The sequence below is a fragment of the Mus caroli genome, chromosome 3 (assembly GCF_900094665.2).
Source record: "Mus caroli chromosome 3, CAROLI_EIJ_v1.1, whole genome shotgun sequence".
Lineage (NCBI taxonomy): Eukaryota > Metazoa > Chordata > Mammalia > Rodentia > Muridae > Mus > Mus caroli.
Genome location: NC_034572.1, coordinates 23,096,443 through 23,119,536, shown reverse-complemented (window position 1 = coordinate 23,119,536; position 23,094 = coordinate 23,096,443). Strand labels below are relative to the sequence as shown.

Below are 23,094 nucleotides of genomic sequence, written 5' to 3'. Positions count from 1 at the left end.
TGTAGCCCCAGCTGGCTTCCAACTCATGGAAACTCTCCTACCTTAGTCTCTTGAATGTTGAGGTAACAGGCATGAGCTACCATGCCTGCCTCTGAGTCTGTTAATAGAACCTTTATTCTAATACCTGATGAATATCTACTATGTGCTAGGGATTCAGTAGACACTAAAGGTTCAAGGTCCAATAATAAATGGACCTCACAAAGCTAGAGGGTACATAGAGGAGGTGGTCTCCATGGTCTAACAAACAAAACTGTGCTGAGAATAGAACTCCAGGAGCAGTTCCGGAAGAGGATTACTCAGCACGTAGGGAAGTATGCATCAGGTAGACTCTACGGAGGTATGAGATGCTTATCGATCAGAGAGGAAGGAAGTGCATCCTACTGCAAGAGCCCCAGAGCAGGAGAGCACAGGGCAAGTTCTAACACCAAAAATCCCAAGAGAGGAAGAAAAAGAAAGGGGAAGGGGGCGGGGGGGGGGGAAGGCAGATTGGAATCTAATGAGGAGCATAGAAAGTTTTACTCTAATCTGAGTTTCAGACAGACCACCTACCCTGTAAATCTGGAGACAGAGACGAAACAGTGCTGTATGAGGTGGGAGCTCACGGGCCAACAGCTGCAGTGAGCAATCAGTACGGAGGAAAGGCTTAGTGGGATAGAAAGGGCAGGGAGTCAGGAAGGTCTCACTGAGGCAAGGAGCTGGCCAGAGGCAGGAAATCACAGTGTGCGTGGTGCTTGCAGGAAGTGACCAGTGAATCAGCAGGCCCAAGCAGGCTAGCCAGTGGAAATGAATGCACACAGACTGTAGAGACCTGGGGAAGAGAGAGCACTGAGGGAAGGCTGTACGTCAGAGCTTCCCTTACATGGGCTAGCCCAATCAGGAGGGCAAAATGTCATAGGAAATCTGACCCAAGAGATGGTCTGTACATTGGGAAGAGACTTGTAATAAAGCTCACAGGGAAGACGGAATCCCCGTGAAAGGGTTCAGAGCTGTCGTGGTTTGAACGAGAAACGTCCTCCAAAGGCTTGTGTGTTTGAACTCTTGGTCTGTGGCTGCTGGAACTTTTGGAAGGTTGTGGAACTTTCATGAGGTGGAGTTTCACTGGAGGAAGTGTACTACTAGGAGCTGGCCTTGGGTGTTTTATAGCCCAGCCTGAAATCCTGTCCATTCTCTGCTTCCTGGCTGCAGAAGCAATGGGACCACACATTATGATCTGCTGCCACGCCTCCCTGCCACGATGGTCTGTATCCCTTCAAACTAAACCGAAAGAAATCCTTTCTCCTTTAGGTAACTTTTTGTCAGATGGCTTGCCACAACAAAGTGGGGCATCACACAGGAAGTCCAACGAAAGGAACGCATGCAGAGAAGGACTTCCAAGCCACGAGTGAGGCAGGGCTTCCTTCTGGAGTGTTTTCTTAGAAAGCAAGGGACAGGGCCTGTGGTAGGGAAGAGGAACAGAGGCTGACCATTGCTTCCTATGGGCCGGGTCCTGGTCTAAGCTCTGGGAATAGGAAACTGAGCAGATAACTCCCCTGCTTCTCTGAAGCTTATGGAGATCAGGAGGAGTTCAAGGGCAGCCTCCATCACACAACCTGGGCTAGATGAGACTCCGAGGAAGTTGAACAGATGCGCTAACTCAGGCTAACCAAGCCATGAGGAGCAAGTGAGTAGGCAGGCAGCACCCCTCCATGGCCTCTGCTCCGGTTCCCACTTGAGTTCCTGCCCTGACTTCCCTCAGTAACAGAGTGGCCTAAGAACTAAAAGTCAAAATACCACCCCTCAAATAAAGTAGTAACGCTTAATATTCAACAGAAAAAATAAAATTTAAAAACGAGACAGAGACGCCCTTCAGTGGGTAAAGACACTTTCTGTGCAAGTCTAGTGACACAAATCCAATGACCGGAAGCCATGTACATGTGGAAGGAGTGGTCCAGCTCCCACGAGTTGGCCACCACAACCACACTGTGGTATACCATACACACAGAGACATTTTTTTATTTCATGTGTTTTAAAATACTTGTTTGCTTACTTATTTATTCATTACTGTGTCTGAAGTCGCTCCTGTGAGCAAAGCCCACCCCACCCCCACTATCTTCAGCTTCATGCAGAGATTTAGGGGCCGAGAGGTCAAAGGGCTCCAATGCTGCCTATTCTGTGATGAGAGATCAGGCTTACCCCAGATCCCACACACAGAAATACACCAGCGTACTTATTAAGAAAACACATTAGGCGCCCTCGCCACCGCGTCTCTGCTGCTTTTGTGCTCTCCCTCCCGCCATGGCCAGCCTTAAGGATCTCGAAGGGAAGTGGCGCCTGATGGAAAGCCACGGCTTTGAGGAGTACATGAAAGAGCTAGGAGTAGGTNTGGCTCTTAGGAAGATGGCTGCCATGGCCAAGCCAGACTGTATCATTACTTGTGATGGCAACAACATCACCGTCAAAACCGAGAGCACAGTGAAGACGACCGTGTTCTCTTGTACCCTGGGAGAGAAGTTTGANGAAACTACGGCTGATGGCAGAAAAACTGAGACGGTCTGCACCTTCCAAGACGGTGCCCTGGTCCAGCACCAGCAATGGGAAGGGAAGGAGAGCACGATAACAAGAAAACTGAAGGATGGGAAGATGATCGTGGAGTGTGTCATGAACAATGCCATCTGCACTCGGGTCTATGAGAAGGTGCAATGAGGGCTTCCTCGTCATCCTGGACAGGACTTAGCTGCCAGAGTGAATATGCTCAATTCAGTGAGCGGTCATAAGCAACAAACAGCTTCACTTCTTTGGTTTTGTTTTTCATGACTGTTGAGTTCTCTTTATCACAAACACTTTACATGGAATTTCATGTCAAACTTGGTTTACCCAGGATCATTCCTTTGGTTAGTAAATAAACGTGTGAGTGCTAACTTAAAAAAAAATTAAAAAAAAAAAAAAAGAAAAAAAAGAAAACACATTATTGCTTGCCTAAGGGAGCCGCATAAACTAGATTCTACAGAGTTGTATCTCGATTTAGCGCCTTCCTGCGTGCACTCTTATTTGTAGCCTGACTTACTGCCTTCTAGACCCAGGACTGCAGAGGATACAGAAAACAAAACAAAGCTGGCTTCTCACACGGGACTCCCAGCCGTGGGACAAACAAGGCAGCCAGAGCTGCAGCAGTGCCTGCATGCAACAGCAGCAACCATACACAGAACAGTGCAGGGATCTGCTTCAGATGCAGGGTTGGGAAGGCATCCCTGATGATCACTGCTGATGTGGAATCTAAAGCGAGTGTGGGTGTGAGCACGGGACAGTGGGCCTCCTGCAGCTGTATGTCACTGCTTACTGCAGCATTCCTGGCTCTCCTCAGAGACCACATCCACCTCCTGGAAGAGCTTAGCAACGGTATGGGATGTCTGCTATAAAACCATCCCCAAAACATTCTCAAAATCTTTGTTATGGCTTCTTCCCACTTTCCTCCTGCAGATCATAGATATGGCATCCTGCCCCCATGGCACGGCTGAGCTTGGTGGGTTCATATCCCCTAAAAATAGCCAAGATGCTATCCGTCATTGACAGGCTGGGAAAATGGGTCAGTGGGTGATGCGCTGGCTTTGCAAGCAAGAGAACCTAAGTTTGGATTTCTAGCACCTACATTAAAATGGGCTTGAAGATATATCTGTACTGTAACTCCAGTGCTAGACCTGGAAAGGACATGCAAGATACTGTAATGATGTAGTATGGGTCAGTACCTATAACCCCAGCACTTAGGGGTGGAGGTGGAAGGATCAGGCATTCAAGGCCAGCTCAAGCCACTTGAAACCCTGCATGCCTTTAACCCCAGCACTCAGGAGTTTGAGGCAGGTGAATCTCTGTGAGTTTGAAGCCAACATGGTCTACATAGAGTGTTGTGCAACAGCCAGAGCTACAAGTGAGACCTTATCTCAAACAATACAAAATAAAACAAAACAAACCAATTCTCACAAATACCAGAGGACCTCCTTTCAGCCTCTCCACCACTGGACCACAAAGTTTCTGAGAAAGTCTGACTTGGACCAAGAGTGTCTGTCACTAAGCTTGCACTAAGCACAGGACAAGAGCTATTTGCTGCAGAGATAAAGGAATCCCCCCTCTGAGAATGGCATGGAAAGGAAGAATTGATGCCACTGTGGCAGGAAAATCTCACAAGAAAGGAACATCTCTGTTTGAAACAAACATGGTAACTAGTTATTTATTTCTGTTTTCCAGAATTTAAATCTGGGGGTGAGATGGCTCAGCAGGTACAGGCACCTGAAGCCCAGTGCCACGCCTGGGGAGCTGAGTTCCATCCTGCAGACCCATGTGTTAGAGAAGATTTTACAGACCCTGCAAATTGTTTTCTCCACCCTCAGGGTATTGTGGCACATGTGCATCACTGCAGACCACATGGAAGAAGAGTAGAGAGTGGCCTCCTGCTGGCTGTCTACCACTCCATGTATGCTGTGGCACGCATGTGCATCACAAAATAACTAACTAACTAAATAAATAAATATGCAGTGTAAAAAGCAAGGTTACAGGGCTGGGCACTGTGGCACACACTGTTAATCCCAGATTTTGGGAAGCAGTGGCAGGTGGATCTCTGTGAGTTCATGGCCAGCTTGTTTTACCTAGTGAGTTCTAGAACAGCCAGGGCTATATAGAGAGACCCTGGCTCAGAGACAAAACAAAAGGAACTTCAATCTGATAGAACAGGACTCTCACTTTTTATAAGCAAAACAAAAAACAAACAAACAAACAAACAAACAAAACCAACTGGGCCCTAAAGCTCCCAGATGTTGACTCAGTGCCAGGTTCCATTACCTACGTGGCATGGGGTTATTTTAAATGATAACATTGAAGACCGCTGTGGAGGATTCCTTTGCTTTCAACTTTGTACGGAAAAAACAACACAAAACTGACTGTTTAAAATAGTTTGCTGATAGAAAATGCCTGGTGACATTTGTCACATACAGTGTTTTAATTACTTATCATGTTAGTCTTTAATTGTATTTAGTGAAGTGCATCGAAGTGGGCTTTCCCATTGTAAATATATAGCTTTATCATGATCAAGTCACAGAGTGGCTGGTGAGATGGCTCAGTGGGTAAGGCATTTGCTAACAAGCCTGGTGACCTGAGATCTATCTCTGGGACCCTTGTAGTAGAAGGAAAGAGCTGAATCTAAAAAACTGTCCTCTCACCTTCACATAAGCACGGTGGCATTTGCAAGTGTGCGTGCACACATACACACGCGCGTGTGTGTGCACACACACACATGCACACACACACACACACACCACACACACATGCACACACACACACGCCACACACACACACATACATACATGCAATGAAGAAGGAAAAGATCTGTTAGCATGTGTATACAGAAGATCAAAATAGGCAGCCAGGCAGTGGTGGCACACTCCTTTAATCCCAGCACTTGGGAGGCAGAGGCAGGCAGATTTCTGAGTTCATGGCCAGCCTGATCTACAGAGTGAGTTCCAGGACAGCCAGGGTGGTAGAGAGAAACCCTGTCTCGGAAAAAAACAAACAACCCAAAATAGGCACAGATAAGGAAAAGCATTTGAGCCGTTAAAAACATAGACGTATTTCCATTGGTTATCACGACAGTGTTAAATGCTGCTGCATTTGGGTATGTTCACAATGGCAAATCAATCTCAAAATCCTTCACACAATGTAAAAAATATGAAGTCTTAACTATTTATGATACATGGAAAATAAGACCAAATAGCGAAAATAAGAACCTGCACCCTAGCTCAGGATTGCCATCTGAGTTTATAATTACAGCAGCATCCTTTTGTCGGGTACCAGAAATGAGGAAATACTGACTGACTTGATTCCACCCTGTATCTGTGACTACTTGGCAATTAAACACTAACATGTGACATGTTGACTTCACTGAGATGAACCACAGTCCCAAAGTGCCCTTTCTTATGTGTGTCTCTAGTTGGGGTCAGCTGTTGTGACACTATCTCATCAGTGCTGAAGCACAGAAGGAAGCAGCAACCATTTTATGGCCTGTGCATGCACACATGTACACACACACATGCACTGTGTGTGCCCTTGCTAGCTACCAACTTTGATGCTGAGACAGGATTTGTAGATTCCGTTGAGGGTGATTGGTCAACAGGATGCTTCCCCTGGACAGGATTGCAGTTATCCATTGAAAGTGCTTAGGAACTCCACACTTCAGAAACTCCATACCTCTGCCCCTGCCCCTGCCCCTGCCCCTGCCCCTGCCCCTGCCCCTGCCCCTGCCCCTGCCCCTGCCCCTGCCCCTGCCCCTGCCCCTGCCCCTGCCCCTGCCCCTGCTCATGGTGGTTCTGTTTGTACTACCTGTTTCTGATGAATGAGCCATAGCCCTGAAGTAAGCTCCTAAATCCGTGTAATTTACTAACTCCACATATCTGGCAAACTTGACTAGTTTCTGAGGCAAGGATTTTACTGGTAAGAGGATACAGAGGAAGGATTTCACGATGTGGATTCATTCAGAGAGTCATCAAAGGTTCCCTTTTAGAAGGCATTTTCCTGAGGATGTAGCTATAATGGCCAACTTTTGAAAACAAGGTTCATTAGAGCTAAGAGATTCAGAGTGTGGCTAGGTGCGGTGGCTGAGGTGACGAGGCTCCAGCTACTGAGTTGTGCCTGAGAGGGTTTGAATAACGAGGCCGGTCCTTCTCAGGGAGACAAAACCTTCTCTCCCCTTTCCTTCATTCTTTGCACACAATGTGAATAGGACATGCCATGCATTTTCTCTGACAGAGACCACGTCTTGGAGATGTCACATTGGAGAGCTGCAGAGAGGCAGAGGTCACTTTGGTACTCAGCACGTCAACTCTCATGGACATGCATCTAACCCACTTTTGCAAAGCGCTGCCTTGGGATCTGTGATCCTCCGCAAAGCACAGCTTCTGAGTGCCTTTCTCTCACTTTCCCCTCTTCTTAGTAGCAGCCTTCCCCATTTAAGTTGCTGTCTTATCAGGAACAGCAATGTTAACCTTCACTGCTATGCACAGAGGACATGCTAAATGTTTAAGGGTATAAGAGTAGACACAGAGCCCCAGCAAAAGCCCATCTTTAGTTTTCCATGCTTCTAGGCTTTGGCAAGAGAATATGAGAAAAGTTTTTACCGTCTGCAATAAATGCCTTTAAAAAGCCACAAACTTTAATTCCCATGGAATGGAATTTCATACGCAAGCCTGTGGTTATATCCAAACTCACTCATTGAACAGATCTGTGCTGTAGAAAATGTACTCTGCTCTATCTCCAGATAAGGTTCTGCCTTTTTCATGTTACATTAATGGTCATCTTATTTCCTAGACCAGCAATTTCCCATATGTCCGAGGCATGCTATTAAATGCATTTAGTTATTCTATGTGTGCGTGTGTGTGTGTGTGTGTCTGTGTGTCTGTGTGTGTGATAGAATTACCATGGAGACCAGAAAACAACTCATGAGAGTCAGTTCTCCCCTTCTACCACGTAGGTTCCAAGAACTAAACTCAAGTCATCAGGTTCGGTGGCATACACCTTTGTCGTCCGAGTCTCATGTCTCTCCGGCGTGCTTCTTGCTGAGTGCCAACCCAACCATGTAGCCATGGAGAAACCTATCAGTCGGCTCAGCAATCTCTTTAGATCCCTGGTAACATAACCACCAAGAGTGATGGACACACATTCTGGGCCAGCATGAGATCTAGCATCTCACTAAATTACTGTGAACCTGCCTGAGCATCAGGCAGGACACAGGCGAGAGGGAAAGCATCAGGCAGTGACTGAGGGGGAAACGCATGCATGACTCATACGGAGGAGACCTGAAGAGACATCACACAGGAGAGCAGGGACACGTCTCAGGCCTGCAGTTCACATTGACACATCTGTTCCTGGGGCTGACTACAAAAGGCCGGATCAAAGTATTGACAAGGTACAGAGGTGTCAAATGTCTTCTTGTCCACAGGCCGTTCCCCATATCGCAGTGAATCTGATCCCTCTTCAGAGGCAAGAGGGAGGGGTTCATAGATTGTGATCCCAGCTCTGAATAGATGAACTTGGGAAACTGCTCTGGAGCACAATGGCTCTGCCTGTTCCCAGCCTGGGTCACAATGCTGGGCCCAGGCTCTTTGTTTGTGTTGCTTCCTTCCTTTCACAGCTCCCCTCAGCGGGGGTCCAGGCTGGTGAGTTCTGGGCTTCTTTGCCAACACCCTCCCGTAAACTCTGATGTTGCTTAGGGTTCTTCTATCTCCTTTAGGTCTCTTGTCATTCCCACAGCAAGGGGAGTCTAGGAGACATTTGTAAACTTACACAAAGCTTCCCTCTTCCAAACCCCATCATGCCTCTGTTCTCTCTCCTAGATACTCGGACCCTCTGAATTCCCACAGGCATCTATTCCATCAAGTTCAAGTCAAATACTGTCTTGAATCTCAAAGTAGTCCTCTCTATTCGGCCTATGCCTCAGCCTGAGTTGTGTTCTGATTTTAGCTGCTGGCCCCACCATGCAACCAGGGGCTATGCCCCTCATTTTTAGCTCCTCTTCTCTATTTCATCTATGAAGTATAGTAATGTTCGGACAACCCAAACAAACTTATAGGAGCAAGAATGGATCTGGGACTCTGGTCAGCAGTCTGCCCACGGAGAGGAGACTCAAACCCAGAGCCTCCACAAATCTATAGGAGGATGAGAGGCTTTGTGCTTCTAAGTACAGACTACAGCAGCCACAGCAGCAAAAGGACAGAGGAAGAATTAGGAATGGCTGCCTCTCCCCAGGCTGGTGTGAGTCACAGACAAACAAACCCAACACCTCCAGGCTTCTGTCAACATAGGGAACGAAGAACGTGCTGCAGAGTGCATACAGAACGCCAGCATCATTCTAGAGTCTGCTCACCTATAGGCTCACACCTGAGACCACAAGTGCTGACATCTGACCAGCTACAGGTCATGCTGGTCACCAACCACAGAACAAAGCAAAAGACTGTGAATGGGGTGGTGCTCTAAAACCGTCTAAGATGGACAGAACCAAGGCATCACCAAGGATACACAGAGGAGAGGGTTATTAAAGGCTCCATGTGGGCAACATTCTGGTGCAAGTCACAGCTACTTGGGAAGCTAAGGCAGGAGCATAACAAACTTGAGATCAGAGCGGGCTATGCAATGAGACCTATCTCAATGACAAATTAAAGTTCAAGAGGAATATAGAGGCATTTGCCTGAAATCCTAGAGGCTAGAGGCAGGAAGATCAAGTTCAAGTAACTTACATTAAGCAATAGAATAATCAAAAATTGTCTGGGATTTATGATTTTACACCTCAAGTCCTCTGCTCACCAGGGCACTTTCATCTGCTTGTCAGTGTGGAGATGCTATGTGCTGTGCTGCTGCGTCTCCTCACGGTCCCATCAGCTGAACTTATCCACATGGGAAAACACTGTACATCACAGCTGATTTTTGCTGTAAGTCCTGACAAAGTGATGGGTAGAAATGTTGACTGGATGGATATGTGGTACTCGCCATTGTCACACTGTGAATGAACAACCAAGAGGGGTATCCTTCTAGCAAACTATCTGATTCAAAACCAGGATGCTTAATGGAGAAGTGGGTTCAGAGCTGTGCCTGCCTTCACATTTGTTTCATCCTTATGCTAAGAAGGAATCAGGACCAATTGTTAACATCACACTGACTATGGATACAGGAGTTCAGTAAAACCCAAACGGAGGTGACCTTGAGCTCCTGCCTGTGTCTCCCAAGCCCATGGGCCCATTCCAGCCAGAATGCCTGGCTGGAGATACCTGAAGTGTCATTAGCTAAGGGGAGCTGGGTCCCTGTGGGCCTTCTGAGTATGAGACAGCTCCACTCTGTTGGATCTGGCTGAAAGAACTTCGCCATGGTATTGAAATGGAAGCTGTAGGAATCAGGGGGTCGTTTCCTTCATATGTTCATTTGTTCTTCTCATTCTGCACACTGCAAATGTGAGCACTGTTTAGCAAGTGGGCCAGGCTATTTTCCACATAATTAGGGTGACTATTTCATAATCTCTTTCTGCTCTCACATCCCAATCATATAATGTATGGTATATACATGCATAGACTATTTGCTCTTTCCACTGAGATATGATTTTGGTGGCAGTGGTAGTCCTGAGTTTGAACCCAGCTCTACCACTGAATTAAAGCCCCAGTACCTACAAACTCTTTCTGAATAAGAAACAGCTCTTTCTCAATTTGTTCTCCACTGCACTAGTCAAAAATACTTATGAAATCTTGTCAGTGAGCACTCAAAAGGTAAAGGCTGAAGGATCTCTGAGTTCAAGGCCAGACTGGTCTACAGTGAGTTCCAAAGTAGACAGAGTTGCACAGAGAAACCCTGGTCTCAAAAAAAAAAAAAAAAAAAAAAAAAAAGCTGGGTGTGGCAGCACATGCCTTTATTTCCAGCACTCAGGAAGCAAAGACAGGATGGGATGATCTCTGTGAATTTTGAGACTAGCCTGGTCTACATAGGGAGATCTAGGACTCCATAGAGAGTGAGAGCCAGCCTCAAAACAAAATCAACAAACAATGTGTAGTGTCAGCAATGTTTGGAGAATCAGATTCAATTGTTGAGTAAAAGTGAGGTCTTACCTCGTCTTCAGAGAGCAACAAAGCATCTCTGGCAACAAGGAGCCACAGTGGAAATGGCTGCTGCTCATCTTGGAGGTACAAGGAAGAATCATTTAGTTCCATAGAGTCTCAAGACCAGAGTGGAGAGATTTGTCGACACATCACCGGAGCCAGAAGCAGACGCTCATAGAAAGGGCACTCAGCTCTGCCTTAAGTCAGTGTTGAAAACCTTGGGCCAGGCCTTTCCACTTTGAACTGCAACTTCCTCTTTTGTAATACAGAGGTTGTAGAAAATGACAGAATCCTATAATTTCCCAAACACTCTAAAGAACTGGAATTCTTGAAAGCAGGGCTGGAGAGACAGCTTAATGGTTACAGTATGTCCTGCTCTTAGAGTCTGGTTCCCAGTGTCAGCCAGCTCACAACTGCCTGTAAATCCAGTTCTAGGAGATCCAACGCCTTCTTCTGTCCTTTGTGGGCAAGTGGTACACATATATACATGCACTAAACACTTGTACATATAAAATAAAAATGAATTGATAATAATAGCAATAATAGAATATTAAAAGACTCCCAAGCTGAAGGGCTAGCATTTGCAAACTGTCATTGATAGCAGGTATAATATAATAAGTAAGGCGGGGGCAGGTAGAAGCTTTATTCAGAAGGCAGCTTCTGCTCTTATAATGGCCTTGTCCCCACCTGTGTCAGAGAGTTATGACAGGTGCCTTATAAAGAATACTACCAAGAAACAGAGTGAAGGACCAAGGGGAATGATCAAGGATGGAGGCCCAGTCCACAGAAGGAAGATGGCTGAGGCTGGAGGCAGCTGCTGGAACCCTGGAGACCTCTGGGAAGCTCTCTAGAACAGCTCCCCTAGAGAAGGAAAGGGAGCAGCTATGTTGTCCCATTGATTAAAGGTGGCCCCATTTCTATGGAGGGGAGTCCCTCAGTGATACATCAGAAGCACTGTATGTGACTACTAGGACTTTTCATAGAACTGGCTACTAGCAAGGGTGAGGATCAAGGGGAAATTTAAGAAGATTTGAAGGCACACATAAAGGAAAGTTACTTTGATGGAGTTTGGGAGGTTTGGTGTGGGGGGGTTGTTTGTTTTGTTTTTTTGAGGCAGTGTCTCATGTAGCCCAGGTTGGCCTTGAACTTACCATATAGCCCAAGCTGGTACCTTTAACATCTGATTCTCTTGCGACTACTTCCCAAATGCTAGGGTTTCAGGAGTGTGCCACTGCACCTGTTTTACACAGTGCTAGGGACAGACTACATGGCTCTTCTGAAATCTCTTTCTTGCCAAGCCAACGGGTATGATGCTGGAGCTGGTCATAAGCACAGCTATGCCTATGCTTGCTCACAGACTCCAAAACCCAGAACACCTTAGCATAAAATTCCAGCTGTCAGGACTGGAGTGACAGCTGAGCAGTTCAGAGCATCTGCTGTTCTTCCAGAGGACTGGAATTCAGTCCAGCAACTCACAATAACCTGTAACTACAGCTCCAGGTGATCTGATATCTTCTTCTGGCCTCTGTAGGTACCTGAACACATGAGATGTGCACATGTATACACACACACACACACACACACACACACACTTGATTTTTTTAAATCCCTGTTCCTCCATTCTCAACTTCATCTGCCTAGTGGCTCCATCAATAGAAGCAAACCTGCACCCCAATTTTGTATACTCTCCCCCTTCCATGGGTATTCCTCACCCTCCTTTCTGAAAGAGCTGTCATCCCCTAAAAATGCTTGCCTTTGAGGCCTACTTGACAGCTCTCTTCCGTCAAAGCTGCTATCTATGCAATATCTGCTTATCTTTGAGCCCACTTCCCCATACCCTGCTCCCCTGCAGGTCTTCAGAACTTAACTCAGAGCATTTACTCTTTGGATCATGGTTAGTGTTATATCAACTTAGCCATCTTATCAGTGACTCTCACATTGTAGTCCCCAGAAATGCAGGTTCTCTGCCCAGATACTCTAGAACCATGGGTAATTCATCCCAGAGGCAAGGGTGAATCACAACAGCACTAGCTGAATTTCCAGATTAGCTGGGGTCATACTAATTTAGCTGCAAACCTAAAGCTAGAAATCCAATTATCCCAGCTACAAACCAGCATTATCTTGCCCACAGTTTTGTTTGTTTGATTGGTTGTTTTAGACAGGGTCTCACTATGTATCTCTGACTGTCCTGGAACTCCATACGTAGACAAGGCTGAACTGAAACTCTAAGAGCTCTGCCAGCATCTGCCTCCTGAGTGCAAAAACAAAAACTGTACACCACCATACCAGGCTGTAATTTCTAAAACTGATTTTGGATGAACTGAATATATGAATAGACTGAACTAGAGAGTGACAGATTGTACAATTACTAAAGATGGTCATTGTCCACTAGTGACTTCCAAAGAATGAACTACCTGATTTGGCCAGTAGCCTTATGAGAGATGCCCTTCTTGTCTGAATGGAGACACTGCAAGAATTGAAGAATAATCAGCCACTGATTATTCTTGATCTTCAGACTTCTCAAAGCATTCACTATAAAAAAATTTTTTTAGCCGGGCGTGGTGGCGCACGCCTTTAATCCCAGCACTTGGGAGGCAGAGGCAGATGGATTTCTGAGTTCAAGGCCAGCCTGGTCTACAAAGTGAGTTCCAGGACAGCCAGAGCTATACAGAGAAACCCTGTCTCGAAAACAACAACAAACAACAAACAAACAAACAAAAAGAATAAATAAATAAATATAATTTTTTTAAAAAAGTAAATAGTGTTCCTAGAAGAATTTTAGAGATAAACTCAGGTTGTCTTTTTGTTTTTATATATTATTATTGTAATTGTTGTTGTTGTGTAATTGTTGTTGTTGTTGTATATAAGCAGGGGATGGAGTGGGAAGAGAGAGAGAATAATACCATGGTGGTGGTTTGGGGGAGGATCAACGCACAACCCCCACCGCCTATCCCTGAGAGCTGTTTACCTCCTACTACCGTCAGATCCAAGGATTGAACTCAAGTCATCAAGCTTGTAAAAAGCAAGCACCGTTACCCACAAAGTCATCTACTGGCCCTATACCTGATTTCTTGAGATAGGATATTATGCTTCAAAGTAGTAATTGAGGTTGGCCTTGAACTTGAAATACCCCAGCCTCTTCCTCCGGAGTGCTGCTGTCACAGGAATTGACTACCTTAACTGAACCAGGCTACCAAGGCTAGTAAGGTGACTCTACAGTTAAGAGCACTTGCTGCTCTCTCCAAAAGATGCCAGTTCAAGTCCCATTACCCATACAGAGGCTCACAACTGTCTGTAATTACATTTCCAAGGGATCCAATACCCTGTTCTGACCTCCACAGGCACCAGGCTTGGTATACAGGCACACGGTACACAGATGTACATGCAGGCAAAACACCAATTCACATAATTTCTTAAAATTAAGTACATACAATATGGATATCTTTTTAAAATGTTTTTAAGTTGCATTTAATTATCTAGCTAGCTCCTATGTGGGAACCATGGCATGTATGTGGAGGTCAACATACAGTTTTCAGAAGTCAGTTTTATTCTTCCACAGTTTTATTCTTCCACCATGCGGGGCCTAGGGACCAACGTGAGGTGACCAGACTTGGTGGCAGGTGCCTTTGCCTGATGCGTCATCTCCATGATCCTATATCTTTCACTTGAATGTGTATTTTTTTGACCAAAGTGAGGGTTAATATTGATGATCAATTTGACAGGATCTCTAAAATCAGGCAGGACAAACACCTCTAGGCATGCTTGGATTTTGTTAATCCCTAGGAAAGCCCCACCCCCACCCCCAATATGGGTGGCTCCTGTCCATTGGCTGGAGTCCCAAACTACATGAAAAAAGGAGAAAGTAAGATGAGCCCTAATGTCTCTCATGCTGTGCCTCCTGGCTGTGGACACAATAAACCCAGCTGCCACAGTGACCCCCCCCCCCAAATGACAGCCTCAAACTAAATGGTACCCTCAAACTAAACTAAACTCCTCCTTCCTTAAGTTCCTTTGTCAGACATTCTGTCCCACCAACAGGAAAGGCAACAGTGCATGCCAGTGTCTTACTACTGGGAAAGGGGTTACCATGCATCACCGTGAATAAGGTTTTTAAACTTCTCGTTTATTCTGGGTCCCTTATGTAAAGTGTACTGAAGCCGGCTAAATTTATTCGTCTTCCTTCCATTGTTAGACTATTTGAGAAACTTATTGCTTCTTAATTGCCATCCTTCCTCAAATGTGTCAGAAGGCCGTCATTTTCCATGACTCATTTGTCAGACAACAGATAAATATAAACATCATTGATTCCTGAAAGAGACTTTAAAACTAAGGAAGACACTCTCGGGCCATGAAATCCAGATAACACAAGCAACACTGGCCCCTCACATCATCAGAATGCTAGGAAATGGAGCTGGACAGAAACAAAGTAAACAGATCCAAATGCTGTAGAAGATGATATGGAGATAAATAAGGATCCAGTGCCCAGGTATCAAAGTCAAGTAAACATCTCCACCCAGACCTGTGCCATTAGGCAATGGGCTGACATTTTACCATCAGCATCTATCTGGGGAACAACTCCAGGCCTATCCTCTGAGAGGAAGAAGATCCAGGGTGTCTGAGGAGCTCAAGAGCCAGGTCAGGGCCTGAAGAGCTGGGTCAGCTACAGACCTTACTGGAGCTTTGATGCCATCTTGCTCCCTATCCACTCTGAGGGCTGTAGCCACAGGGACCATAGACCAGATGAAGCCCAGGCATTTAAATACAACTTTTGACCTCCTCCTGGACCAATTTAGTTTATGTGCTATGACAAAGAAATAAGATAACATTCATTACTTCTAGAAGATGGGATGAAGTTCAGTTGGTAGAGTGCTTGCCAAGAGTACACAAAGCTTTGAGTTCAATCTCCGATCCACACAAGCCAGGTATGAAGAGAATACCCATGTAGTGCTAGCACTGTGGGGCGTAAAGCGGGAAGATCAGAAGTTCAAGGTCATTACTCATGACATAACAAGTTCAAGGTCATCCAGAGTCTCATAAGACCATAATAATTAATGATACTGGAAATAACAAAAGTAATCACAGCTAAAGTATTCCTACTCACCAAACACATGGCCATCTTGTTTACAGAAGACTCAGACACTCCCTGAGTCCTTGGGCCTAGGAAGAAGTCATCAATGATATTAGGAAATAACTTGGGAGCTGGAGAGATGACTCAGCAGTTAAAAACATTGACTGCTCTTCCAGAGGTCCTGAGTTCAATTCCCAACAACCGTGGCTCATAACCATCTGTAATGAGATCTGATGTCCCCTTCTGATGTGTCTGAAGATAGCATATAAATGAAATAAATAAAATAAATCTTTTTTTGAAAGAAAGAAAGAAAGAAAGAAAGAAAGAAAGAAAGAAAGAAAGAAAGGAAGGAAGGAAGAAAGGAAGAAGGAAAGAAAGAATATTTTAACAGGAGTAAGTGATATTGCTTAGTGGTAGAAATCTTGCCTCCCTGAATTTCACCCCAACACACACACACACACACACACACACACACACACAAGAATTCAAATAAAATGGTTTAACAGTATGAGATAACTAAGTAAGATAATCCTAGATAGTATCCCAGAGCATAAGATAAATGACATTAGTTCATATCCTTTAAATAATTGAATAAATAAATAAGTGACTTCAAGAGACAAATCTCTTATGCACAAAAATTCTAAACTCCAGTAGCTACTCACCTAAGAAGCCTCTAATAACTCCTTGCCCCAAATAGGACTGCTCTCACAAGCTGTGTAGACTTGACATGAAAACAAGAGCTCCGCAATAGAAATAGCTACAGACCCTTCTTCAGGCAGGCAATCAAGGCAATAGCACTCATAAGTCAGTCTGACCATGTGCCTCTTGTTATGAAGTCAAAGGAATGGCATTTCACCTCTGTGGTTTCCTTCCCCAAACCTGTAATCCCAGTCTGTTCATAAGAAATCATCAAGAAACCCAAATGATGGACATTCAGCCAGACACCTCGTCTAAGACTCTTCAAAACTGCCAAGGTCATCAGGACCAAGGAAGTCTGAGACAAGAGAGCCCCAGGCACAAAAGAAGGTTATAGTTATACTACATCGCAAATTGTGAGGTGGCGTCGTACATAAGATACAAGCATTGGAAAATCCAATTAGGAGCAAATAATGAACGGTGAATAAAGCTTTAGTTACTAATAAGATACAAATGTACCTGTTGTGGATGGGCCTGGTGCTGTTTGTATTTTGATGCTAATTCCTCTCTCCTGGGAGGGGCTATAGACAAGGAGTGAGTCACTGTTCTCAGGTGACTTCTAATACCCCAATGAATAAAGAAGCCAATCACTGGGCGAGTAAGAGGAACTTTGGGGTTGGATGGAGAAGAGAGGAAGCAGGAGAGAGTTAGGTCCTTTTGGATGGAGATAGCATGAGGACAAGATGTAGCTATGAGTGTCTCCTGGTTTCAAAGGTGGACCCGTTAGGATTTGCCACCAGAGGTTTTAGATTTAATAAAGTTTACAAGATTAGGATTTTAGTTGCTGAGCCCAGTGATTGAGTTACTATCGTTTCTGAACTAAGTGTGTATATTATTTTCCTTCACACAGAGGCTTGACCTGGTTCAAGAGAGAAAGGTATGGCGCAAAGCTTGGGTTTGCCTGAGGTGCACCACAAAGGCCATCGGGAATTTGAAGCAGAGGGTTGGCGTGGTAGTAACTGCCTGTAGGAACTTAGTGAGCTTGGTGGAGAGATTTTGGAGCACTGAGTCAGAGTCTCCATGAGATAAAACAAGTTGGCCATTTCCCACCAATGTGTGGCTGGCCAACCCTCTGGGTCAGAGAGTAGCAGGGCATAATGCGTGAAGGTTCCTTTTTTATTGTTGTTTGTTTGTTTTTTGAGACAGGGTTTCTCTGTATAGCCCTGGCTGTCCTGGAACTCACTTTGTAGACCAGGCTGGCCTTGAACTCAAAAATCCACCTGCCTCTGCCTCCCAAGTGCTGGGATTAAAGGCGTGTCCCACCATGCCCGGCTGAAGGTTCCTTTTTTAATATTTTCTGCAACATGCACTATGTACCAAAGTACAGCTTTAGTAACAGAGGGGCTATGCAATGTGTGGCCAATACAATTCTTCAACCATGTATCCAGAAAAGCCAAAAGGTTCACACCTCCTGGTGTTCTTTTGGAGGGACATTCCACCTCTATAACTTGTCTGTAAATCTAAAGCAAACACAATTTTAATGTATATAAATTGTATTTAAAAATAATTTACATAGTATTATTGTGTGCATGAGGTCTCACTTTCCTGTAACCTGGAATAGGCGATAATCCCACTCACGAGGAGAGCCATCACCTCCCAAAGATACCACTAGTTCATGCCACCATAGCCCTGAGGATGGGGATGTCAACACATCAGTTTTAGGGAAAAATAAATATTGACACAATAATATTGTTTGAAAGCAACAAAATCACTATCAGGTCAAACAAAATGGCAGCCCACTTCAGAGGATCTACACAGTCAGTCAGTCCTTCTTCCAATGGATGCATGCAGGTGTGTCCAGCCTTCCGCTGTCACAGCACTGTCACAGTGTCAACAGCTACAAACTCCCCTACTGAGAACTGCCCCAACCAGTTAGAAAAACCATTCCTGTTTCCAGTAATTTCACATTATTTGTGTTGGACTGAATGCATAGCCATTCTCAGCCACATGTAGCCCAACACAAGACATACATGCAAGTTCTAGACTGTCTTAGACTTGGTAGCATCTAATCTTGGCACCAAACACTGTGCTTGGCAGAGTCCCCAATGCCAGCATGAGCAGGGACCGCCATGAATACAGGATAAAGGCTTTCACTGTAACCTATTAACCTTGCTAGCAATAGATCTGCAGAAATGGCCTCGTTATTAGACAACCCTATCTTATTTCTTTCATTGAGGGTGAGTCAGGACACACACCCCAACACATATTTCTAGGCTCCTGATAGTTCATAAAGTGAGAGATGCCCTCCTAGTCCGAAGCATCGCAGCAGCAGCAACAACAACAATAACAACTGCTAGAATACAAAAAAAGAAAAGGTTTCCTAATCTGTCACATTTACTTCACACTGCTTTCATTTGCTCAAACCATTCCATCACAGATGACTCACCCACGGGACAAATAGATGCGACTGAATCAAATCCTTATGAGCCTTCAGTCAATGAAAAGTGACATTCACAGAGAAAGTTCCAGGTTTCCTTTCTTGTTTATTGACAGTAGTACTTGTTCTAAATTGCAGCGGTATCTCAGCACTGAGCATCTAAGAAGGTAGAGAAGATGAGAGAAACAGATGAGTGGCTTGGAAAGCCAGGGTTAAGACCGACATTGGACACATTTAATAACATGCAGGCAGGTTCATCTAACAAGTACCAAATGAACACCTACTAAGCAGCAGGCACACACCTGCTCTCATGGAGCCCAAGTTCTTGTGTAGAAATGGCTGGCATTGAAATGTCCCAAAGCAAAAGGCTAAAATCAGGGGAGGCCATGGACAGATTAATGTGGATAAGACAGGAGGCAGCTTTCAGTGTCCAGGGACACAACATTTCACCATTTTGTCATTGACTTAGAAGATGAAAAGGCAAGCCATGAAGACAACTGGGGGAGAGATGCCCCAGTCAGCACAAGGTACAAGCTGACAAACACTCCTGGCCATCCCAGTGGAATGGCAGAAGGTTATACTACATCGCAGGTTGTAATGTGCCATCCTAGATAGGATACATAGCTGCATTGCTACAAAGTCAAAATCAGCTTCTGTCCAGCACAGGCAGAAGGGACTGTAAACCCTGCACTCCTGCCTCCCCAGCTAATCCTCACTTATTTATGGCACAGAACTGGAACCTTAGGGAGGCAGGTATGCTCCAAAGAAGAACGTGTGAGGGGCAAGGCCTGGCATTAGTAATGAGGCAATACATAAAACAATAGCTTCTTGTTAGTTTCTCATGACCAGGATTTATGTCTAAGCATTAAAACCCAAGGTTATCAAGCAAGGTGACCAGGGCCCAGCAGCCAAGTTAGCTGAAAACTTACAAAGTAAGAGTCTCACCCACCACACCCACTCCACCCCCAAGAATCTCATTTCATAGGTACACAATAGAACTTTGAGGAATCTCAATGACTTCTTTACCAAGACTTAGAAATGCTGTGTTGGAGAAGAGCTCCTCTCAGAGAGGGGACAGGTTAGAAGCATCCTATCTCTACAAAAAAATAGAAATGACAGAATAGAGGGGTAAGCTGGAGGGGAAGAAAGGAGGCCTAGTTGTAGTGCTTGCCAGTTTCCATGCTATACATATTTCCACCATAGCTATTCTCAAGGTACCCATATGAAATCACTACAGAACATGCAGCTTGCAAAGACATATGTAGTATATATGTAGCATTTCTACCACACAAAAACAACATATGTAATTTCAAATGAATAGAGAGCAATAAATGTAATAACCAATAAAAGAGGGGTTTTAAAAAAATATCAGCCCTTGTTGTCCAAATTAATTTAGAAAATTTAAATCTCAGAAACTTTGTTTTTTTTTTAAATGTGTGTGGTGTTTGCCTGCATGTATCTCCATGCACCATGTGCATGCAGTGCCCACGGAGGCCAGAAGAGAGTTCTGGGTACTTTTGAACTGGAGTTATAAGTAGTTGAGAGCTGTGGCACTGGTGGCTAAAAGAGAAGCCAGTGTTCTTAACCTCTGAGCCATCTGTTAATCAGAAAAATCAAAAATCTGGATTTTTCTTTTAGATAATGGCACACTTTCACAATTAGCTCACCAAACACCTAAGAATGTAAAAGCCAGCTCTCAGGATGAACCAATTCTATCAGTTACAAAACTCTCACTATAAATTGGATGTGGTGACACATGTCTGTAGTCTTGGCTCTTGGGAGGAGTATGCGAGAGACTCAGGAGTTTACAGTTACTCTCAGCTGCAGTGAATTCAAGGCCCCTATGAGACCATAAGAAATCATTATTGTAGGATACTATAATAAGCATGTTCTCCTATACATTTTTACTTTCTTTGAATTATTTCCATTTATATTCCCTGAATCAAAACCCTTGCCTGTGCTATATTGCCAAGTTACTTTATGAAATGATCATATGGATTCTATTCTGGCACAAAATATAAGAATAGTTTCTGTTTTCATTTAGATTTGTTGACCTAAGGAAGAAATCATATTTAAAAGTCATCTTAAATGTAAATAAATAATATTAGTTCTATCAAAACCATTGAAAACCAAAGGCAGTGGGCTTCTTGCCATCTTTGTGTCTTGGTCTTCTTGTCTGGACTGTAACAGGGAGAGGCCAAACCCTTGCATCTGCCCTGGCCTCTGCTCCTGGGGAAGGATGGCAGGAGTGGGATGGGGAGCAGGAGTGAAGGAGGCTCTGTAATGAGCATAGTAAAGCATGCCTTTAGACATGTGAAAGTCACTTAGTCAAGATCAACACCATAGCCAAGGCTGCACCTGATAACCAGAACTCAGTCACACCCTCATTCAAGATAACCAGTGTCTCAGTTAGGATTGCCACTGCTGTGACTGCAATGAAACACCAGGACGAAAAGCTAGGTTGGGGAGTAAGGGGTTGATTTGTCTTACACTTTCATCCTTGGAGGAACCCAAACATGCTGGGACATGGAGGCAGGAGCAGATGCAGAGGCCTAGGAGGAGTGCTGCTTTCCGGTTTGCTCTTTAGGGCTTGCTCAGCCTGCTTTCTTATAGAACCCAGGACCTCCAGCCCAATAGGCTGGGCCCTCCCCCATCAATCACTAATTGAAAAACTGCCTCACAGCTGTATCTCATGGAGGTGTTTTCCTCAACTGAGGTTCCTTCTTCTGTGATGACTCTAGCCTGGGTCAAGCTGGCATACAAAACCAACCAGTACAACCACAGACAGTCCATGCTGCCCACGGGACACTATATAAGCAGAGACCAAGGGCAATGCTCTGCTCTGCTCTGCTCATCTGGAGAGACACTGCCTTGACCTGCACTGGGAGTCTTCCCCCAGGAACCTGACCTTTGAATCAGAGACTTACTTAGAGACTGGGCCTGACCTTCGCACAGGTGAGCAGCCTTGGGAATTTAGGTTTAGGGCTGTAGTTAGGGATTTAGAGTGTGAACATTGGGTGATGACTCTCAGCATAATAAAATACAACGTTTGTTTTACCAACCTCCTGTATCTACCTTCTTGCCTGGGATAGGTGACCTCACCCATTCAGGAGACAGCACAGGTACTTTGTTGCCTTGTGGAGCTTGCTTCCCATTTATAAAGCCCTAGGCTCCATCTCCAGTACTGCCTTCCTCCCCCCAAACCAAACCAAACCAAACCAGACCCAGCTGGTACTGCGTTGCCTTATGTATCAGATTTCATAGAAGAGATCGCTTGCTACAGGCACGCTTAGGTGATGCTAAGAGCATTTATTGTGGATTGTTGGAAACAAGACTAGTCAGGGTCTTTTTCTTTTTTTCAGCTACAACATTTCTCCCTAAAACCCTTCCATATACTTCTTCTTGCTCCCCTTCAAACCCATTAATTGCTATTGCATGTAAATGTGTGTGTGTGTGTGTGTGTATATATATATATATATTCCTAAATATAGCCTGCTGGGTCTGTGTGATGTTACTTGTAAGTATGTTTTCAGGTCTGATCCTTGACACTGTACACCATTTGCTGTCCTCTCTCCTGAAGAAGGCCACACCTCCCACTTCAGCTTCCTTCAATTACCTGAAGTTCTTTGAGGCCTCGTGGGCTCCCCCTACACATACTTTTTCCTGTCTTTAGCTGTTCAGTTCATGTTTAGGCAGTGATGTTGGTGAAATGTTTATGGGTGGAGCTTCTGACTTTGCTAGGAAACATAATCTCGCTGAAAATTTCCTGGTCTTGTAATCTTTCTGTCCACTCTTATACAGTGTTCCCTGAGTCTTAGGTACAGGAGTTGTTTTGTAGATGTATCTTTTGGGATTGTGCTCCACAACTCTGCGTTCTGATTGGTTGTGGTTTTCTGTGGTGACCCCTGTCTATTGCGAAGAGAAATTGTCTTGATGAGGTCTGAAGACTACGCCTATCTGTGGGTAAGTCGATAGGTTCTTAGGGATTATGCTGGTTTGGTGAAATTGTGGTTTGTGGGTTCTCCTCCACTATCCATGACTTCATCGGCACTGGGTAGTTAGCTGGGTTTCCAGTGCCAGGCATGGTTTCCCTCTTAAGTCCAGTGAGAGAGCTGTTGGTTTTGGCCCAGGTCTTTACAGTCTACACTTCCATCCAAAATCTGTGTATATTGTCCACAAGCCTCTAAAGTTGATATTGCCAGTATAGAGCTTGCCTAACACAAATGAAGGCCTGAGGACCATCCCTAGCATCCCTAGCATCCTTAGCAGCCCTAGCAGCCCTAGCAGCCCTAGCAGCCCTAGCAGCCCTAGCAGCCCTAGCAGCCCTAGCAGCCCTAGCAGCCCTAGCAGCCCTAGCA

At 44.9% G+C, this 23,094-nt stretch overlaps 1 protein-coding gene and 1 pseudogene across 2 annotated transcripts in view; one reads left to right on the top strand and one right to left on the bottom strand.

The window, feature by feature from the left end:
• The window catches only part of Pld1 (phospholipase D1), a 185,060-nt gene that overhangs the window by 152,377 nt on the left and 9,589 nt on the right, over positions 1-23,094 (bottom strand). For both annotated transcript variants that reach the window (XM_029475235.1, XM_021157476.2), the window contains exon 2: positions 18,746-18,895. The gene's annotated coding sequence lies outside the window, so the exon portion shown is untranslated. The remainder of the gene's footprint in view (positions 1-18,745; positions 18,896-23,094) is intronic.
• Positions 2,213-2,897, top strand: LOC110290758 (annotated as a pseudogene).